General features: G+C 40.8%; 1 pseudogene; it reads right to left on the bottom strand.

Annotated features, from left to right (window-relative positions):
• Window positions 1-1,901: 1,901 nt before the first annotated feature.
• On the bottom strand, window positions 1,902-2,001 carry LOC113362353 (annotated as a pseudogene).
• Between the last annotated feature and the right edge of the window lie 19,834 nt (window positions 2,002-21,835).

Here is a 21,835-nt window from a genome sequence, read left to right on the forward strand (position 1 = left end):
CTTGAACGAGAAAATTGCATAAATATAAATATTGGGATTAAATCACTTTGAACTTGGAAAATAGTGGAATCTTAGCCTCAGTGTTTTTTAATATTGATATCATCTTTGATTGAGTTTGTGACAATTTTTAGTTTGTTTTCTATTTTAGTTTTAGAATTTAAGTCTATTTTTCATCCTTCGCAAGTCTGAGAATCGAACCACTTTTACCACTATCTACAAATCACATCAATTTTTGGCGCCGCCGACGCGGATTTGCTTTTAGGGTTTTTAGACTTAGTTTTCTTTTCTTTTTTTTTATTTTTTAGGTTTTTTTTATTTTTGTTATTTTTTACGTTTTTGGGTATTTATCTTTTGTCTACAGCTTTTGGATCATAAAGCAAATTGAGCCAAGGAGTTTGGTGATTTCGTAAAGACTGGAACTTAAAGCATAAATACTTGGAGCGAAAGATTAAAGCGAAAAGAACGAAGAAGAAGACAATTTGTTTTTAGATATTTTTTTTATTTTTTAAGGGTTTGTTTATTTTTCTTTATAAAAAAAAAAAAGAGAGAGAACTGTATTAGGGTTTGCTATTTTTGTAATTTTTCTTTTCTTTTTGGACACTTGGACATTGGACTTTGGACATTATTATTTTTAAACCCTAAGGAAGGGTTGGTTTAAATACAAACTGTGTGCAGGGAAGGACGGTGATTACGATATCACCTCGGCCCCTCGGGTTCGTACATAACATAGGAGTTGTGGCCCGAGTCGACTTCAGCGGTTCTTCGCCCGTCTGGTACGGGAGGTAAGTTTTTCGAAACACCCGTGAATCCCCTGTCAGCGGGTTTACTGTATTCCTTAAGGTGAATATATGCTGAGGACTTGAATACGGTTGCTTTTAATTCCTAGTAAAGGGAAAGGACTGGCCATACAAGATAAGGGTTCGGATTTCATCATCGTTCTCTTCTTGCCCGCCTTAGGAACACGAAACCAAACGCGAACTGAAGCCTAAAATTTTTACTAGAACGAGACCTATAGGGTAACGAGCTTAATAGGAAAGTCATTCGAAGAATATTGGTTACTCTTTTGAGCATACTTCGAAGTTCTTGACGGTTTCTGTGAGTTGAATGCGTGACTGCACCGCCTTGTAACCGGTGAGGCCTTGGGTATCAAAGCTCCACTGAGCTTCCCTCGCCTTGATTCAACTTACTTTGACTCGGATTGATTCCAGAGGGGTTTGCTCAGATTGTAACGAGTTCCTTTTCGAAAGAATAGAAGCTGGTCTAGTGACAATCTAAGTGGAGACATCATGCTTTTTGTTTGCTAGAAATTAGGTTTGATTTGGTTGAGTCAGACTTGTTTTGTGTTTGCATAGAATTCCCTTCCTTATTCTGTTGCATGCCTGAACGTAAAAGAGACGCCCTAGATAGATTTTTTAAAGAGAAACCTAGTAGTTTTAAGCGTCTTGATTACCTCAATTTAGAGAGTCTGATTCGTGAAGATTCCGTTTTTGAACGTCCGTTTGAAGAGAAAATCCCTGATAGTCCAATAGCGCCAGAAATGGCAACTTTGAAAGCCTTGTTGAATCCTACTAGGACTACTCGTCCCTCGTGTATCAAGTTACCTGAAACTGAAGCAAATTATGAACTTAATCCTGGAACCTTACAGTTGCTCCCAATCTTTTTAGGAAAAGAAAATGAAAACCCCTATTTCCATGTTAGGGACTTTGAGGAAATTTGTAGTACCCTGAAAATTAGAAACCTTGATGATGATGCTTTAAAACTCAGGTTATTCCCCTTTTCCTTAAAAGATAAAGCCAAATCTTGGTTGTATAGTTTGGCTTCCGAATCAATTTAAACCTATGAACAACTTACATCCGCCTTTTTGAACAGGTTTTTCCCTAGGCACAAAACCTCGTCTATTAGGACGCAAATCTGCATGTTTACACAACAGGAGGGAGAATCTTTGTATAGGTATTTGGAAAGGTTCAATGATTTATTATCCCAATGTCCTCATCATGGTTTAGAAAAGGTTAGGTTAGTTCAGATCCTTTATGAGGGTTTATATTATCCCACCACAACTACAGTAGAGTCCATGTGTACAGGTGGGTTTGAAAACCAAACAGTTGATAATGCGATGACATACTTGCATGAAATCGCCGAAAAGACCCAACAATGGGAAAGTAATAGGGTACCCCAGAAAACAATTCTTCTAGGCAGAGGAAACCTTAATAGGGTAGAAGAAAGCTACGAATCAGATGCCAAAATTGCTGCTATAGCAAAAAGGTTAGAAGCTTTAGAAGTGGGTCATACTAGTGGTAGAATAGAGTCTTTTTTTGGAAGGAAATACTGTTGAATAGCAAGCCAATGCTCTCTATAATAACACTAGGTTTGATAACCGTCAGAAGTTTGACCCATATTCAGAAACCTATAATCCTGGCTGGAGAAACCATCCCAACCTTTCTTGGTCTAAGGGCCAGAATCAAGGTCAGTCTAGTAACTCTCAAGCTCCCCCAGGTTTTGGCTATACTAAGAATCCTTCAGCCCCGGCACAGTTTCAGAACCCTCCGAATAAGAAGAGTATGAGTTTAGAATAGTCTCTTGCTTTGTTAACTCGTCACACTATGCAGTTTCAGCAATCTGTTGCTCAAGGTATAGAAGAAAATAAGAGAATAGGTCAGGCTAACTCTCAGGCTATTTCCGAGTTGAAAACCCAGGTTAGTCATATAAATGAGTCTTTAAGAGAAAGAGGTAAGTTTCCTAGTCAAACTCAACCCAACCCTAGAGGAGCTCATGAAGTAGGTGCAAAACCATCGAATCAGTTGAATGCTATTAGAACCCTTAGGAGTGGTAGAGTAGTAGACAATCAGGTAAACATGCCCAATAATGAACATATTGTAGTTCACCCCTCAGGATCTCATCTCTCAGGACCGCTAACTGAGGGGACTGATAAATTTCCAATGATGCTGACTCGGTTCCTGAGAGGTCTGATCCTGTGCCTAGAGCCCCATTTCCCCAGCTATTAGCATCAACAAAGAAGGAATCGAACTTTAATGACATATTGGAGGTTTTTAAGAAAGTTACCATAAACCTTCCTTTATTAGATGCAATTAGGCAAATTCCCGCTTATGCCAAGTTCCTTAAGGATATGTGTACGCGAAAGCGAAAACTTAGCGTCCATAAGAAATCCTTTTTAGCTAGTCATGTAATTTCATCATTCAGAACACTACCACTCCAAAGTACAAAGACCCAGGTTCCCAACCATTGCTTGTACAATAGGTAAACACCGGGTAGAAAAATCTTTACTTGACTTACGAGCCAGTGTGAACTTACTGCCGTACCATGTGTACTTACAGCTAGGACTTGGTGAAATGAAACCTACTTAGATAACACTGCAGTTAGCTGATAGGTCTGTCAAAATTCCTCGAGGTGTTATCGAGGATGTTCTTATTGAGGTCGACAAGTTTATTTATCCAGTGGATTTCGTGGTCCTAGATACCCAACTTGTCCCTGACCCGGAGAACCAGATACCTGTGATTTTAGGTTGCCCATTTTTAGCTACGTCTAATGCGATCATAAACTGTCGAAATGGTATTATGAATCTATCTTTTGGTATATGACTATTGAGTTAAATATTTTTAATGTCAATAAGCTACATTATGAGATAGATGACACGTGCATTGAAGAGGTGAACATGATATGAACCTTAGTTCAGGAGTCATTACCAAATATCGCATCGGAAGATCCATTAGAGAGTTGTCTAGCCCACTTTAACATGGATTTCGACGAAGATAGCAACATTGAACAAGTGAATGTTATGTTGGATTCTATTCCTATGTTAGATACTGATAAATGGAAAGCTAGGTTCGAACCATTACAAGCTTTTGAGTCTACCTTAATCCCTTGTTTAGAAGAGCCTCCTAAGTTGGACCCTAAATCTGCATTCTTAGGGCCATCTATGACTTTGGTTGTGATTATAGCATCCGATCAGGACAGCAGGCCAGAAATCGTGCTTCAAGACAATAAAGAAACTCTAGGGTTGACCATACAGGATATGAAACATATAAGTCCTACAGCTAGTATACCTCAAAAGAATTTAGAGGATGAACCACCCCATTATAATTCAGAGAAAGCAATTGACCTTTTTTAGGAACCTGATCGTCTAGAAGTTAGGAATATTGTGACTAGTCTATTTAGAGACACCCAAAATTTTAAGTTTGGGGGTAGTCATCGTAAAATAGAAGTCCCTAACTTGGGACTCGAGCCTACTGCATATGAGGTATCACTTGAGTCTATTCAGACTCCTCAACCTGATCCTCCTGATACTATCTAGGAGGAAATCCAGCTATTAAAGTCTCGTTTTTTGGATGAATCTATTTTTCAAGACACTCATATGAATCCCAATCCAGTTGTCTTGCAAGAAACTTTCAATGAGGTTATGCTCCTTATGTTATTTTTTCTGATCTTGTGCAGTTGTTTCATATTAGTGGCAGTTTTATTTGGTTTTGATGACCCACAGTTATTTCGACTACTGATATATGATTTGAAAGGTAACTAGCCATTTTATGAAACTTGATGTCTGGCTGAAGACTTTAAACTTAGCACTTCTTGGGAGGTAACCCAATCTCATGCAACACGGTAATATCTTTCCTTAACTCTTTTGCTTCAATGGTAACTGTTTCTCCTTGTTCATGCTTTTAATTTCATCTTTAGAACATTGAGGACAATGTTAGATTTAAGTTTGGGGGTAGGGGAGAAACTTTTTAGTTGCATTAATAAACTCCAAAGCCTAGAAATTTATGTTTATTAAGGATGGCACTAACCAATCTAAGTGGATGGAAGCATTTTGGTTGTAGGAGTTGAGGAATCAATCTGATTAGATGGAAACATCTAAAGAGTCTATTCATAAAAGCACAGAGCTCAGGTGTTAGAAATAGCATGATAGTTTCACCATATCTCGTTGAGTCCTTTTCACTTCTATTTTTATTTTATTTTGTTTTTAAACTATGTTTCTCTAAGTGATATGTGGGGCCCAAGATTCAAGTTGTTACCAATGCTAGGGTGAATTAGAGGGATTGAGAAAGATAAAAAAAAAAATTGAGACCAGACCATTTGACCAAAAGGAACAAATTCAATAAAGTCGAGCACTGGTACCCTTGTATATGCCAGTTGTGTTGACCTAGAGTTAGGTTATCGACCATTGGTTCCCTTGTATATGCCAGTGTGTTGATATTAGTCAGATTAATATCTCAATCCATTAGGATAGGTTCATTTTGGCGGAGGCCTTCAGACAGATATGGGAAACTCCGTTCACTTAGTAAACATCAAAACCATCTATGTTTTTTTAATATCCATCTTCTTGATCTATCCATGTGATTAGTTTTGACTCCGGATATTGATGTCCATAGTGCAACTATTTGAGTAGAGCTATGTCACTTTATATGAATTTTAGTATGCTTGAGTGCAAACTCGTGTACAGCAATTGGAATTTCGCATCAGGGTACTTCCTCCTGTAGTCAATAAGTATGCCAACCAAGGAGATTCGTTAGTGCCTTCCAAGGTTCTGCGTAGATAGCTAAGGTCTGGAGTAAAGGTTTTGTGGGTATATCTCTTGTAAGCCCTCCCGAGACTATAACTCGGCCACTAGGGCCACCTAGGGGTTTAAAGGCTTATTGCATACGCTAAATGCAATTGACGATGCCTGCGACAGTGAGTTAGGATTTTATTTTCTATTTGATTTGCTCGAGGACTAGCAAATAATAAGTTTGGGGGTATTTGATAGGAACATTTTTGTGTCTTATATAATCTCAATTGTATATATTATTAGTGCTCTATTTTATATTTATTATGGCTTTTTATGTCCCTGTAGGTATTTTTGGAGAAATAAGCTTTTGCGGCGAAATTGGCTAAAAAAGTGGTTTTTGCGCTCGTGGGAGAAAATTACTATACGGACTCTCACTTTGGATAAGGGGTGACCTAATTACTAAGGGGCATCCATTTCCAGGCAGCTTCTAAAGGGAGACCAGCATAGGATAGGGGGAGGTCATCTTCATCATTTTTAAACTCAGAAATTGGCGGGAAAAAATTGTTGCAGAAGAACCAGAGTTGGGGATTGATTTTGAAGGTGTTTTAGAGAGATTCAATCGCTGAAATTTGTTGGGCTGGACGTGATTGAGCATAACAGGCTTGGTATGTGCGCTGGAATCAATCGAATTGGGCTGGATAATCCAAAATAAGGAAACAGAGTTTGAGTTTTGTACAGGTCTCTGTTTGGGTTGATTTTTGGTAATTCAGGGAGACTAAACGCGTGAAATTGTTTCCTAAGGTAGTATTTTATCTAAGGAAGAGTTTAAGACAATCGGGAAAGCTCATAATTGGCTAGGGAAGTCGGCAGAATAGATTATTGCCGTGACTTGCACGTAAAGAAAAAGCGAGAATTAATCACTATTTTTAGGTTTCTGAGTAGTATAAAAGGTGTGTTTAAGTCCCAGGAAAAAAAAGGAAGTTATTGGAGCAGTCGCAGAGGAGTTAGAAACCCTACAGAGCCATATTGATCAAGTTGCAGGAAACTGTATTCTGCTGCTGCTGCTGCTGAAAAACATCCGCTGCAAATAAGAACAGCGTCTCAAATTTGTAACGCTGCTATAGTGACTTCTTTGTAACAGTCATTCCTTTGTCTTGCAACGCCAATACATCGTTGCAAACATCCAGTGTTATAGTTTTTCATCTTTAATCAACTTTTGAGCAACAAACATGTATTTTGAGCAAGTGATTAATACGAGGAGATAAACCCCATTGCTGAGGCGATAGAGGAAGCTATTTTTCCAACAAGAAGTGGTATTCTATTTTATTTATTTATTTGTAATTATTTATGATTATTTTCCTTGGTTGAAAATTGTTTGAATGATCCTTGTTAAGCAATTGTGATTTCTTTTGATAGAACATACTTGGACCTAGGTTTTTGATGTTCTATGCTTTGGATTTACACTTGTTATTTTGAGAATCTACTAGTTGCAATAAGTTAGAATCAACTTGAACGAGAAAATTGCATAAATATAAATATTGGGATTAAATCACTTTGAACTTGGAAAATAGTGGAATCTTAGCCTCAGTGTTCTTTAATATTGATATCATCTTTGATTGAGTTTGTGACAATTTTTAGTTTGTTTTCTATTTTAGTTTTAGAATTTAAGTTTATTTTTCATCCTTCGCAAGTCTGAGAATCGAACCACTTTTACCACTATATACAAATCACATCACTCCTTCAAAAGCACAAAGGAAGGATAAGAAAGATGCACAAGCCTCTGACCAATTCACAAGAGTTCCTGATCAAGAAGCACCTGACTTTCCTTTTTTCCATTGAAGAGGTGACTTCCACAGGTTTTTCAATCATCCGACAAGCGACTGCGGAGTTTTGAAGAGAATGTTAATCCACAATAGCTTCAACTGGGGACTGAAGGAGTACATAAGAATCCTCTCCCAGTCAGAACCTTTACACTCTCTGAACAACCTATCAAAGAGGCAGTTCAATCCTTGGTCGAACATGAATTGCTTTATCTGTCGAAGGCACAAAGGAGAGACATGTTCACAGGTCTGAACCACATTGTGTCAAGAAGCCCATTCCGAAAATACTTCTTGAGCCTCCAGCTACAGATCAAGAGATATACGACTGGGGACTGCTGATCACAGTCAATCTCAGAAGAAACGAATTTGGAAGAACGTTGATCGATGATGACACCACCATCAACAATATTCCACTAAAAACCATCGGATTCACATGCATCACTCGACAAGAAGATACTCATGCTCCATCTCAATCAGAGACCTTGAAGGAGCGCTCGGAGATACTTATCGCATCATTCTCAAAGTGAACATAAGTTCAACCAAGTTTCACATAATCAGGAAGATCCAGGATATGACATATCCTTCAGATGAGCGTGGATCCGCGATGAAAAGATGGGTACTTGCAAAGCGCCTTTGGTTACACATATCTCCAACGAAGAAAGTTCTGATCCAGAATATTTGACGGACATTCCATCGTCAGATTACTTTAAGGAATTTCAAACTTTGACGAGGTTGAACCAAGAACCTCCAAAAGATGCAAAGACATTCATCAAGAGGTTCCGCACTCAGGCAAGTCTCATTCTGTGTCTATGTCATTTATTTCCCCACATGCTATCCTAGCATGGGGACTTAATTATGCTAGCAACTCTACAAGACGTTATGAATGGTAGCTTCACCGCATTAGTATTTTACCAAGTGGTTGAATCTGACGTTTCTCCGAATCAAGCACTGAAACATTCATTCCTGATGTCCAAACATGGCAAAGAACACTTTGGGCGTTTCTCCTGCAAGTCCATGTGTTCCACAAAATCAGAAATCTCTGATGTCTGCACAAGTGTCGAATCCCACTACTGCAACGAAAGGTATGCTGAATCAACAGAAGATACTCCAGGGTCGAGACGATCAAATCTAAGACATTCGATGCTTAAGTAATATGCGCTTCAGCGCTCAAGTACTTGAGAAGTCTTCAAATTGTACTCCCAATCAAAGATTACACCTTCGCGTCTGGCTTCAGCACCAATATCTCGACGATGACACACTGATTCAACACCAGCACGATCAAAGTGTAACTAAACTACAATCGATAAGTCTTCATTATCCCATGATAAGACTTCCGAAGCAGATGCAACATCATTCATACGTGGATGGCGCTAACTCCTTCAACATACACTGGGAAACCTGAGGTGATTCCACGAAATTTCATCAACAGGATTTCTCTACATCACAAGCCCCTGCACGATTGAGGAACTTCCTTTCTTCACCAATCACATCCAGTATGAAAACTGCTGCTTCTATCTACTGCAACAACGTCGACTTACTGACAAAGCCAGTTAATGATGAAGTTATTCTTTCAGGAGCATTCAAGTTGAACTCTCAGTACACCTTCATCTTAGGGACGCTCAGTAAAAGGCTCACTGGATGGAGGAGCAAAGATACTAGCCTTTTCGGTCTTTGGAGCAACTTCAACCATGGTATCAGCATTAACAATAATATCTAGAGGAACAACATCCATGATATCGGCATCGACAATGACCTCTGGAGCGTAATCATTCATGGTTTCAGGACCAACAACGGTCTCAGGAGCAACATCCTCAGGGCTTCATCAACTAATCATTTTCTGAAGTGTTACACATGAAGCGGAATTCTCTAAGAACCAATGATTCATATCAAGATGTGCAGACCGGATAAAATGCTCGCATGAAAGTCTTCCCAAAGCCGGCACGACCGGTGGGCATAATCCAAAGTCTTCTACAAGATGTTCTCATCACCTCTATACAACACACTCCAGGCCATGGGTTTGCAAAAACGTACCAATGGGTGAGTAATGGGACAATTCTTCCTCAACGAAATATGTTCTTATATGTCTCTTATACAACATACCAAAAGGGCACATCAGTCGGACATACGAGCTGAAAGATATGGTCTTTACCGTCAGGTCTACGAAATCTGAAAAATTTGTATGGGATTACAAATTACAAATGTACACGCTTCGTTGGATGACCTCCACAACTACAAATTGAGTTATTCTTGTCTCATTAGATAACTCAGTCTCTTAGCTTTAAAATTTGGGGTCAAGCATCAAATTCCGACGTCGTATGAGGTTCCTACTGCTTCCAGAGCGTACAACATGCAGGCAGCAATTCTTAGACGAGATTCATAACTTCCACAGTCGATCGGTGTCCACCAGGTCTTTTCGCTAATTCCTTCATCAAGGTACCTCCAACTTCGACCACCTAGGTCTTTACATCAATTTTTCTACCTGGGTCCTCTATCCAAGTCTTGCCAGAAGAAGAGGAAAGGAAAAGGAGAGATTTAACAAAATACCGGGGACTGACGGTCCACTGATCATGACGATCAGTTTCACAGTCCAAGACTCGTGACACCAGACTCTCATGTGCTAATCATTCATCATAAAATCAATGCTACCACCGGGACATGAAACCATGGTCATTACATCATCCCGTCTCAAGAGCAACCTCAGCTACGGTCTCGTGACCACGGTTTCAGAAGTGATGTTTTTACGATTGACAGAAGCAAGATGGCGCTGCAAGCACCATGCTCATGTATCAATCAAAGGGTCATGATCTCAAAGAAATCAATGACATTAAAATCCTTCACTAACCATTCAAGACACAAGCGGATGGTCTAAAGACACAACATGAATGTTTTACAACAAGCTCGTCTGAGATGATTTTACACTTCCCTGTACAAACTGACGATCTGGGAGCAATTGGTGAAGAATTTGTGTATGGGTCATACACCATTATATTCGTATGGATGTCCTCTTCAACTTATCCAAAATTCACAGCAATTGAAGAAACGAGCGAAGAGTTGTGGCCAAAACATTGGACCACATGCCAGCTGAAAATTTTCTGAAGGTCTCATGGAAGTTTATTGTTTCGTCGATTTAGGATCCTAAACATGATCGGAACCTAAAAAGCTTCTTTACTAAAGTTTGGAAATTTCATGGGCATGAGGATACATGGGTATACCGAGAAAATCCAACATCGAACAGAGATTCTACAACAATTTCAATGAAGACCTAACTTCTGAATTTTCTGATGACGAATTATGGCGAAATTCTTCGTTCATCCACATCTGAATCAGGAGCTAGACCATCAACACAAATCCGAACTTCATCTTCAGCCGATAGCCTCATTTGCTGAAGTCGGCGGTGCTTATGCTGATAAGGGACGACTCACAGATGATCTAGAGACATACAAAGTACCAGCTTTCCAGCGTCTCTGAAAGGTTGATTCATCCCAGGATGAGCATCTGCTCTTCATGTTTGACTTGATATTTCTGGAGTGATCGCCGGAAGATCCAGAAGGGTGGTTGTAACCAAAAGTTACCACTATCTGAGGTGAAATACACGGCGTCATGGATATACCAACAACAAGCACGCACTGAAACGGTAAAAATCCAACTCTTACCTATTTACAATTTCACTAGCTGTAGTGATTATAACGACAAAATTTCTAAAATTTGCTCGTTCCTTCAAACCTGCAAAGTCGAGCAAAATTCATTATTCAAAATCATGACTTGATAGTCATCAAACAGTGAACAACCCACGTGAATTTTAACATTCACTGGTTTTTCAAAAATTGGACAGACGTCCATTTTACAATTGTGAAAACTCACATACAAACATTATTTCATCATATATAATTGTATACTTTCAACAGTTGTTCAAAATCAAAACATGATTTTACAAAATATATAAATATTTAACGTGAAACTCACGTAAATTTGAAAAAGATGTCTATATATTTTGCTCCCTCGCACGAGCATCTGTCTTTGAAGCGAGAGTATATTTTCAAAGATTTCTGAAAGCTCGAAGATCAAAAATTTCATGAAAGCTCATAAACAAAATTTTATTACTAACAGACACAAGTCTATTAAAAAAAAAACTTTTCTCTCGTACGAGCATTCACCTTTGAAACGAGAGTTTATTCCACTTTGTGAAATCTCACATAATTAAAAAAAAAATAATAATAAAATTTTGTTTTTCGTGAAAGCTCATAGACAAAATTTTATCACTAGACTCAGATCTATCTTGTTTGTTTCTTAAACTAACGAACGAACGTCCGCAAATTCTCTTTCTTGGTCCCGGACCCGTGAATCCTAACCGACCACGGACTCGTCGTCCAAACCAGCGGTTCAACACCAATTTATGCTCATCAAACGACGCTCCAATCATGACATTGAAGCCTTTATCAAGTCGTGGTTTGCTCATGCTCTCTAAATACGGTAACGTCTCAACTTACGACTAAGTTCAATTACTGGTATTATTATTTATGGCCGGAAAATCACCATTTAATGTGGTCTGAGGAACACAGCTTTCCTCAGTAAGCAAGGGACTTAATGTAGATGGTGGATTTTCGACAAGGGATAAAATCATAAACTTATAATTATACGAAGCTCTGATCCAGCAATCAGACGTGAGTATTGAGACACGGGTCTCTCATCGAATTCTCAACGGAGAGTATTTTCTCTCAGAGTACATGTAGATATGTAGTCTCACGACTGGACAACGGCATATCTCATGAATACTGAACACTTTCAGTGATTATTTCTATATAGTATCACGAGATGGACGGCTCCTAGACAGCTTGCTCTGCTAGTATAGAGCGATAACGTCTTCAGGAACAAACAACGAGTTTACCCTGACTATATAAAGGATGTGACTTACCGACAAGATCATATCGGGATAATTAATGCTCCTAGACAGCTTGCTCTGCTAGTATAGAGCCATAAAGTTAATTATTCCTAATTAAGATTAATTCTGCCGTGACATTCACTACTGAATTCCCAGAATAATCTATTATTGCTCCTATTCCATGGTCGAATCCACGACTGATCCCATGGAATGGCAATAACAATTTCTCCTATTCCATGGTCGAATCCACGACTGGTCCCATGGAATGGAAATAAAAAATTGTTTTGATTCTATGATCGAATCCACGGCTTGATCTCATAGAATAGCAATAACTATATTATCTCATTACTCCGATTTTATGATCGAATCCACAACTGGGCTCATAAATGGTAATAGATAATTCTTAATTACTCTGATTATATGGTCGAATCTACGATCCCATGGAATGGTAATGCTCACTTTATTATTCTAAATTCGTAGTCGAATCCTCAGCTGATCTTATGAATTAATAATAAACATCTTATTACTCAGTTTTGTGAATTATTCTCCACCGAATTCCACAATTAGTAATAAATAATCAACAACAGGGCGTTTGAGCTACCTCTAAGTAAGCCCCGATTCAAATGGTGAAGGTGTATTCAACGACGATACACTAACAGTCACCACACGATCGAGTATTTCAAAAATACAACGAAACGATGAGCCTATGCAAAATAGAGAAGAAAATAATAAATAATTAAAAATATTGACCAGGGTGCTGGGAGCACGGACACACGACCGACCGACCGTGTCGTGGTCAATCCCACGCCAGTTTTATATTTTTAATGCATTTTTATTATTTTCCATGATTTGATGAAAATTCTCTCATTTTATCAAATCTCTTTCGTCTCGAGGAAACTCCTCGGTTTCATGGTACTTCCATAAATCCATAAAAAATAATATAAAATTAAGAAAAGGAGTGTGGGGCGTGACCATTGGCCAACCGGCCATGCCTTGGTCCCAACCGGCCCCACACCCCACGGTTCTTTATTATTTTATTATTATTTCTCTAATTTCATGAAAAAACTCCTTGATTTCATGGTATTTTGCACAAATCATCAAATAATAATAATAAAATAAAATAAATTATAAAAACTTGTGGGACCGGGCCTTGGCCGGCCGTCCATGCCCTAGCCGGTCCCACACGCCCCTTGGGGACACGATCACGCTATCTTGACCGACTAAGATTGGCTCTTTGGCTCACGGAAGCCGGTCCCATCAATTTTCATAGTTTTGACCTAATTTGCACAATTGCTCGTATTAGGTCCAAAACTCTTCCAAACACTTTGGATTTTCATGAAGTGATCGTCAGGCGGTCACGTGACAACCCAAGGCCGGTTTCATGACTCCAAGGTCGGTCCCTCGCCTCGTCATAATTAATTAGGTTTTCTCACCTAAGACTCAGACGAGTATTTTGAATAAATGATTAAGCCAGCATTTAATCATTCTTCCACCAACAAATCGTCAACTCTTCAGGAGTTCTTCGTATTTGCTCACGTGAGCATATGAACACTACATGGTTGATCCACGGTCCATATAGTCGCTCCCTCCTTCGTCCTATGGTTAAACTTCTGACGAACCATGAATTGATCATCAATTGATCAAATTAGGGTTTCTGAATCCAAGGATCATCATTCCAGATTCCAACCTTAATAATTTTACGACGGCCTCGTGGTCATTAATTTTATTAATTATGCTCGGTTCAACGACCAGTATTCTAATTAATATTTTTGGTGCGCTGCCAATAATCCATCAGATGAACAACACATGCTCAGACGATCAAATATTCAACAATTCATCACATGAGCAACACTTGCTCAGATGATAAATATTTGGTCAAACCAAGGAATATTGGTTCAACAATCAATATTCAACATCCATCGAATGAGCAATACTTGCTCACTTCATCGTAAGAATTATACCTCTGTCTCATGAAATGTTCAATTCATGAGTTTCAGAACATCATGTTCGACACTCAGCAACTACATGGACTCATCGTCCCATCAAACCACGAAGTCATCAATTGACTAACAAACCACGAGACGTCAATCGTCTCACTTGGGGGGATATCACTTAGGGTTTTGGTCTGGCGGTCTACGGCACGTGTGTTCAAACACACGATAGAATGTGAGCAAGTCGTGCAGTCAGTTGAAGGAATTCACGAGGTAGTGGGTGGAAAATCGACCAAGTCTCCACATGTTGAGCAACTGGTTTCAAACACGATCTCCACTTTCCACTCCTTGATCCATCAACTGTCACACTTCATGGGATCATGGTGTCTACAATTCCAGCAATATAAATAAGTCTCTGAATCATGATTGAAGCATCAACAGTATCATCAATCTCACATCTCATCGACAACACGAGATCATCAACTCATCAGTTGAGCAACTACTCTCGATTGAGCAATTTCAATCATTCAGAGCTTATCATATTCAGAATTCACACACCCACAATCTTTGATTACCATTGATTCCACACATTTCTCAGCTTCCCTCCTACAGATCAACCCATCCACTCTTGTGACCAAATTTACTCTGGAACGGTCATTTTTTTGATTTAGGCCGGAGTACTACAGATTGATCTCTCGGATCTAAAGCACCCCCTTTGCAGCGGTGCATATGTGTGAGGTTTAACATTTAGCTCGGTTCGAGGAGTCTCCTCCGTACGGTCGTCTCCTCAATTCCTTAAAAACCAGCAAATCGTTTTTCCCGATCTACACAATAATGTTGGTGAAGTTGGATGGTCGTGATAGTTTCTGAGACTGATACGGACAGTCCAGATGCTCGATCGGGCTAGTATAACACTCCGAGAGTTATAGCATGTACGGGTATTTCGTACATGCCTCCTTATTTAATGCTTGGAGATTCGTGTTGCTCTACTGAGAGCCACACTCAGTCGTCATGCCGCACCAATAATGAAAGTGGAGCAGTACAGGAAATACAAGACTGGTCATGCATTAATTGGTAATGCTATAAGTTTATAGTGAAGAAGTATTCTCCACTTTATCAGTGGCTTTATCCTTTACAGGATGTTAGCGCATAGTTTTGGCTTTACAATTTTAGCCTTAAATGAAAATCCACCATCAACATGCTCGTACGTCCTATCAAGCTACAAAGAGCAAGCTATAGCCTATCTGGAGGCTAAAAACCCGAATGTCGTAATTTAGCTCAAGAGGAGTCCATTTTGATGGGAAACGACCCAAAGATCAAGACATGTCGATCTATAGATCCACATGGTCACGAGAATTTAGCCAAATTCCATCGTTTAAGGCCTCAAAAGGCCGTTTTTGCCGTTTTAGGAAAGTTTTTTTATTTTCTTAATAAACCCTTCGCGGAACAAGGGTAAGTTGGAACGGTGTGGAAGCTAACTTAGCTGCATCATGCTCCACGAGCATGCTTTCAAGGGAAAATGGACGTGCATTTTCCCAGCCTTAAGGTCCGGATCGTAGCTTCATCATGGCGCACCGGGGAAGTTACGGCCTTCGGGGCAACGCGCCAAAGGCGTAATTTTCCGGTCCGTCACAGAAGGAATCCTCTGTTACTCAGGTTTCTCTGCATACTGAGAGCTACACAGTTATCTTGTATGCGGCCACTAAGATCGTGACACGTGCTCCGCATAATATTGGTACTCACAGTTTGCCATTTTTCTTTCATATTCTACCTTCTGGTAGGATTGGAAGAAAACTTCCGTTACGCCGCCATTTTTGCACTTACCTATTGGGTGGTCCCTACATGTCCTTTCATGCAATAACTTCCCCTTGAATTTCGGGACATCCAAATTTTTGGATTCTTCAGCCGCCTATAAGAAGGGTATAAAGAGAAGGAATTTTCATTAACTCCATTTATTCTTCGAACTGTCGCTCTCCATCTCTTTCATAGAGATTGTCCTCCTGCTGCTAACTGTTCCCTTTCTCCTTCGATTCTTTAAGGCTCTGGTTCAACACTTGATTGTACAAGTAAGTGGTTCTTACTCGTTTGTCGTTGTTTTCATATTTCTCCATGCTCAATCCTGTATTTCCTTTTTTGATTGCTTGATGTTGTTGTTGTACTTTCATGCGAGAATTCTAGTTATTTTCCATTTGTTCATGTTGCATGAGAACTTGGGTTTTATTTCATTTCGCGTTTTGATGATGATTCTGCCATGATTGTTCTTCGTCTGCAACCTTGATTTTGGTGGTAAATGATCATTGATTCTGCCTTATGATGAGTTTAAACCCCTTCTTTGGTTGGTTTAAAAAACCCATGCCCAAAGTATACTGGTTTTTGCCCTTTATTTGATTTTGAAGTGGACTGTGATTTTCGTCCGCCATTGTTGATGGGATGTTCTCCCTGTTGGTGCTAGGAATTATGAGACTCCCGAAGGAGCCTATGCGTAAGGGTCCGAGGACCTCTTCGTCAACTGATCCACCTCCGCGGATGGATCATCCTGATGCTACGCCATCCCCGCCTCATGAGGACCCTGAGATACCTACTTGCACTGAGATGGATATGGCTCCTGAGGATGTTGTGGACCCTGAGGTTGAAGAAGTTGCCGTTGAGGACCTTCCACCTCCTCCTCCTCATTATGAGCTTCAGAGGATTCAATTGCGTGACAAGGATAGCTTCGCTCATTTGTCCATTGCTGAGATCACCAAGTCTTTTCGCCTCCATAAATTCGAGATCTCCTTCGTCAATGGTCATGATGTTCTTATCGAGTCCCTTATCCGTGATTTTCTTTATGACGAGAATAACCTCCTGATTAGTGTTGGCCAATTGGCCGCAGGTATTCTCCTCCCTTTGTTTAGTAGAAAGGATCCCTTTTACTATGACGTTTTGTCTACCAGGGATGACCCAGTGAACCAGACTCAGGCACGAGGAGTTATGCAGTATACTGGTAACTTCTGGCGTGTCCTTCGTGAGAGCTGGTACCGTAGCAAGGGTAAAACAACTCTGGAGTCTTATGATCCCTTTGCTTAGGGGAGGTCTAAGCGAGAGGATTATACCCCCGCCAACTTCAATGCTACGTATGCTGATGCTATTCAGAAGAGTAATCTTCTTCCTTGGAGTGTTGGCCCTCGTCGTATCCATGTTACTGCTAAGAAAATCAGGGAAGGTGATAGCCTTCATATGTTGGAAGAGATCGATAAGACCGGTTTGACTGTCATCCCTTATTCTTCTAAGCTGCCTTTCTCGAAGTCTGATCGCTTCCGCCTTGACCATGATGATCGCTGGGCTCGTACTCCTCTTCGTGTGGTGTTTTTTTTAGATCCTTGGGCCTACGGTTTTACTAACGTTGATCCCCCACGTTCCCCGCACGGCCTTTTCTTTGCCTGAGAAGTATGATGGATATCCTTGGGTTTTCAACCCTGATGCTTCTCATGAGGTAACCTTCGTTTTTCTTTGAATGTTTTCTCTTTAATATCTTTGTTTGATATTCTGATGGCTTTCTTTTGTAGTCTGCCCCTGCTTCGTCTGCTGGAACTGGTCCAGGCTCTGCTGGTAACTCCGTGGCTACCGGGACTAGGAAGAGAAAATCTTCGGTTGAAACAACTACATCAACACCTACGGAGTTAAGGATCATTAGCATACCTTCGTGTTTGTAAGTTCCTTAGTATCTTTCCCCTGATCCTTAGCTGACGCATATGTTCTTTTATAGTCTTCCAAGAGAAAGGGTAAGCTGAAGACTGTTATTGATCTTGAGGCTTTGGATGAGGATCCCAAGGCTGTTGGGGAGGTGCCGGATGATGATGACATGGAGGATATCGAGGATACTGGCCTCAGCCCTCATTTGGATGATATTGAGGAAGATTTTTCCAAGGATATCCCAGTCCCGTTCGAGCTGGCTTAGTCGAGGGTGATAATCTCCTTGTTGGTACTGGTGCTAAGTTGGTCGATCCTGTTAGTGTTCAAGATCCGTCTCCTACTTTGTCTTTGAAGATGCCTTCGTTTTCTGCTCCTAGCGGAGCATTTCCTGCTGTCTCGGCTACTGCTGAAGCTGCTGTTGTGGCTTCCAAGAGTCTTCCTTCATCTCCTACTACCCCGCTTCAATCAAGTGTTTCGTTTGCTAAGGTTGTTACCCTAGCGGTAAGGGTTAGCAGTTCAGACTCTCAGCCGAAGAAGAAGGTTGTGATTTCACTTGCTAGCTTCTCCTTCAATACTACGCGAACCTCGTTAGGGAGCGCTCGGTCTGTTTTATTGCCCCTGTTAGCAAAGCTATTGGACCTCCGTTTTCATCACCAGATTGGACCAGACTGGGTAATCTTCCTTCCGCTGGTGACATGGACTTAGGTGGTGCTCAAGCCTTTCCTTCCGTTCCTAGCTCATCCACCATGTCGTCTCTTCGTCGTGGTGAGGGTTCAGCAATTGTGCCCCACATTCATTCTTAATCGATTGAGGGAGTTGTTGTTGAGCCTAGAAAGGGTAAGCTTCCTGAGAACTTAGGACTTGGTAGCTCGGATGATGCCATTCTTGAAGCCATTCTTCGGGATTCGAAGGGCCCCTTTTCTCCTGAGGTTGATCGCCATCATTTGGATAGCTCCTTTGAAGTAGCTACGCAGTTGGACATGTTGTCTGCTCAGTATCGTGCGGCGAAGGATCTATTCTTTGATCCGGATTGCCTCCGCTCTAGTCAGAGCTTTAGTGAAATCCGCAGGGGTAGTATCCGAGAGATGGAGGCTTTCATGGATACCTATGCTTACTTCCTTCCACGCCTTTCTGTGTTCTCAGTAAGTGACTTTATTATTTCGCCTTTTATTTTGATTCTACACACTTTCTTATGCTCCTCCGTTTGCAGCTTTGCAAGCAGATAAACGTTGGATACATCTTGTTTAAATTCTATAGGGATAAGTGTATTCACTTGAGTGCTCAATTGGAGCGTGCTCGTCAATAATATGCGCTTGTTATCGCGCAACAACCTTCGTCGAGTAATGTTGCTTCTGTTGCTAAGATATCTTCGTTGGAGAACGATATGAGCAAGACTCAGAGATCCCTAGAGGCTTTCTGTTGTCTCTTGAGAGAGCTAATAATGCTGTCAAGGTTGTTGAAGATGGGCGCAAAGCTGTCGATTCTGCCTTAGCTGCTGAGTCTTCTAAAGCCAAAGGTTTGTTTTCCTCTTTGTTTAACCTTGTTTGTATTATCGCTTAGCTGTATAGTCCTGAGACGACCTATCCCTGCCAGTTGGTGGTTCTGATGAACTTAGGCAGCTTCGAGAGAAAGTATCCACGTTATCCTCTGATGTTTGGTATTATCAGAAGAAATCGGATAGGTTGATGAACGTGACTGTTCACAACGAGGCCCAACTTTCCTTAGAGTCTGCTCATAATGCAGATCTAGTGAAGCAGATGGCTTTGCTTCGCAAGGAGTGTGATGAAACCCTTAAGTGGAAAGTGAGTCTTATTAAAAAAACAAAATGAGGATATTGCGTTATTTGAGAGACGCCTCTCAGCCCAGGGAGTTATCCGCAAGAAGTATCACGCAGACTTCGAATACGTTTGTGCTTCATTAGCTAAGGTTACTGCAGAACGAAATGTCCTATCTTTTGAGGTTTGTTCTCTTAAGAACAAACTTATCGAGGCTGTCTCTGTGTCTTCTTCCATGTCTCATGCATCTTTAGTAAAAAGGTTGGAAGAGTTAGAGAATGTTTACCAAGTTTTATCCTCTGAGAATGCTTCGCTCCGGATTGATGTTGATGATCTCCGAACGGAACAGGATACCCTCGTGGAAGATCACGATGCCGTTGAGGTGGATCTTGTTGAGGCTCAACATAGTTTAGAAGAATCCCTTAGCCATGCAGGAGGTAGCTTAGGATACTTATTTTTCCGCAGCACCCTTCGTGTCTTTAATTTTCCTTTTCTTACTGTTGATACCTTTTGTTTCTGCAGGTCTCCAGGAGAAGCTAGTGGGTGCGAATGCCAAGATTACTCGTCTTGAGGGTCAAATATCTTCGTTGGAGATATCTCGCCAATTTGATGATGCTGATAAGTTTAAGGCCGAGGCGCTTCAGCAAGCTAACGGTCAGCTTAGTGCTCAGATGATGGAGCTTCGTCAAAAGTCGGCTTCGGATCTGGAGGTTCAAGCTTCTCAGATGAAGGTGCAGTTCGATCGTTCGGCCATTGATTATATTAACAATGCCTTTGCAGAGGCCGAGCTCCAAGCCGAATGAGTTGTTTTTCCTCGTCTTCTTTATCCTTGATGTGTCATGTTTCTATTAACTGAAATCTTTGTTGTGTTATGCCCCCAGCTGAGGGGTCTTTCTTGTCTCCTTTCCTTGAAACAATACTTTGTCATGGTTTGAACCTTTGTCATATGCAACTTTTAAGACGTGTTAGTCGTATTTTGGTAACATTATTATGGTACCTTTAGTATCGCATGAATATATATATATATGTGTGTGTGTGTGTGTAGACGTGTTGTGTCTAATTATTTGCACATTCGAGTTGTCACAAGGTGCTAAGGTATTTTTAACCTTTGGTGGAATATGCATCATCCTACCCAAGTATCCTTTGGCCAGAAGGTACCGTGGTGGCGAGGGCTCCTACGTGGGCAATAATTTTCATGTAACCCCACGCGTTCAGCGCGACGGCTGCTTTACTTCGACAAGGTATCTCTATAGGGGATCCGAGTATTGACACATGCGCAGTTGTGCCTTGCCTTGTCTCATCGTCAGTTCTGACGGAGGGTGTCTATTCTAATCCAGTTTGTATTTTAATCAAAATAGACTTTTTCTTATCAAAAAGTTTCTTTCATTGATTAGTAAGGTTTATAATACCTTCGGTCAGGGATAGAACATGGTGGGCCATTGCCCCTTCCCTTCTTCTCGCGAGTAATAACCATTCACTTATGGGTAGTACTTCTTTAGGTACATTGCGTTCCAAGGGTGTTGTAATACTTCACCTTTAAGGTTTCTTAGGTAGTATGATCCTTTCCCGGCAATGTCGTGTATGATGTAGGGCCATCCCATGTCGGAGCTAGTTTGTCCCACTCCTTCTTCCTCTGATATGGTGGTATTTGACGTAGTACGTATTCTTCAAACACAAAGTTTCTAGGAATGACACGTTTGTTGTATTCGCGAGCCAGCCTTCGTTTATAGTTTACCATCCTTTGCAAAGCCACTTCTCGCCTCTCTTCAAGATCATCAATCTTTTATAGCATAAGGTCTGTTGTCAGGTTCTTTTCACATGCCTTCGTTTTTGTTGTTGGCAGTTGTTGATTGTGGTTTTTAGCTTAGGGTTAAAATCGTAAAACAGTACATCTAACATGACGTCACTATGACCATTAGCACATTTATTGAATCAATCAGCATGCATTCGTAAGGATTACAGGGGTACCTTTTTTTTACATGGGTCATGTTCCACGGCAGAGCCCTTAACATTGACTGACATCATTTATGCCAAACCCTAATTCTCATGCTACCGCGCCAAGGCATGCCAACCATGCCATCCGCACCACCGTGCCAATGGAAAACCATGCCAGCCATGTCTTCGCGCCAAGGCATGCCAACCATGCCAGCCGCACCACCGTGCCAATGGTAAACCATGCCAACCACGTCTCCGCGCCAAGGCATACTAGCCGCACCACCGTGCCAATGGTAAACCATGCCAGCCACGTCTCCGCGCCA

This window comes from Papaver somniferum, chromosome 3, assembly GCF_003573695.1.
Source record: "Papaver somniferum cultivar HN1 chromosome 3, ASM357369v1, whole genome shotgun sequence".
Lineage (NCBI taxonomy): Eukaryota > Viridiplantae > Streptophyta > Magnoliopsida > Ranunculales > Papaveraceae > Papaver > Papaver somniferum.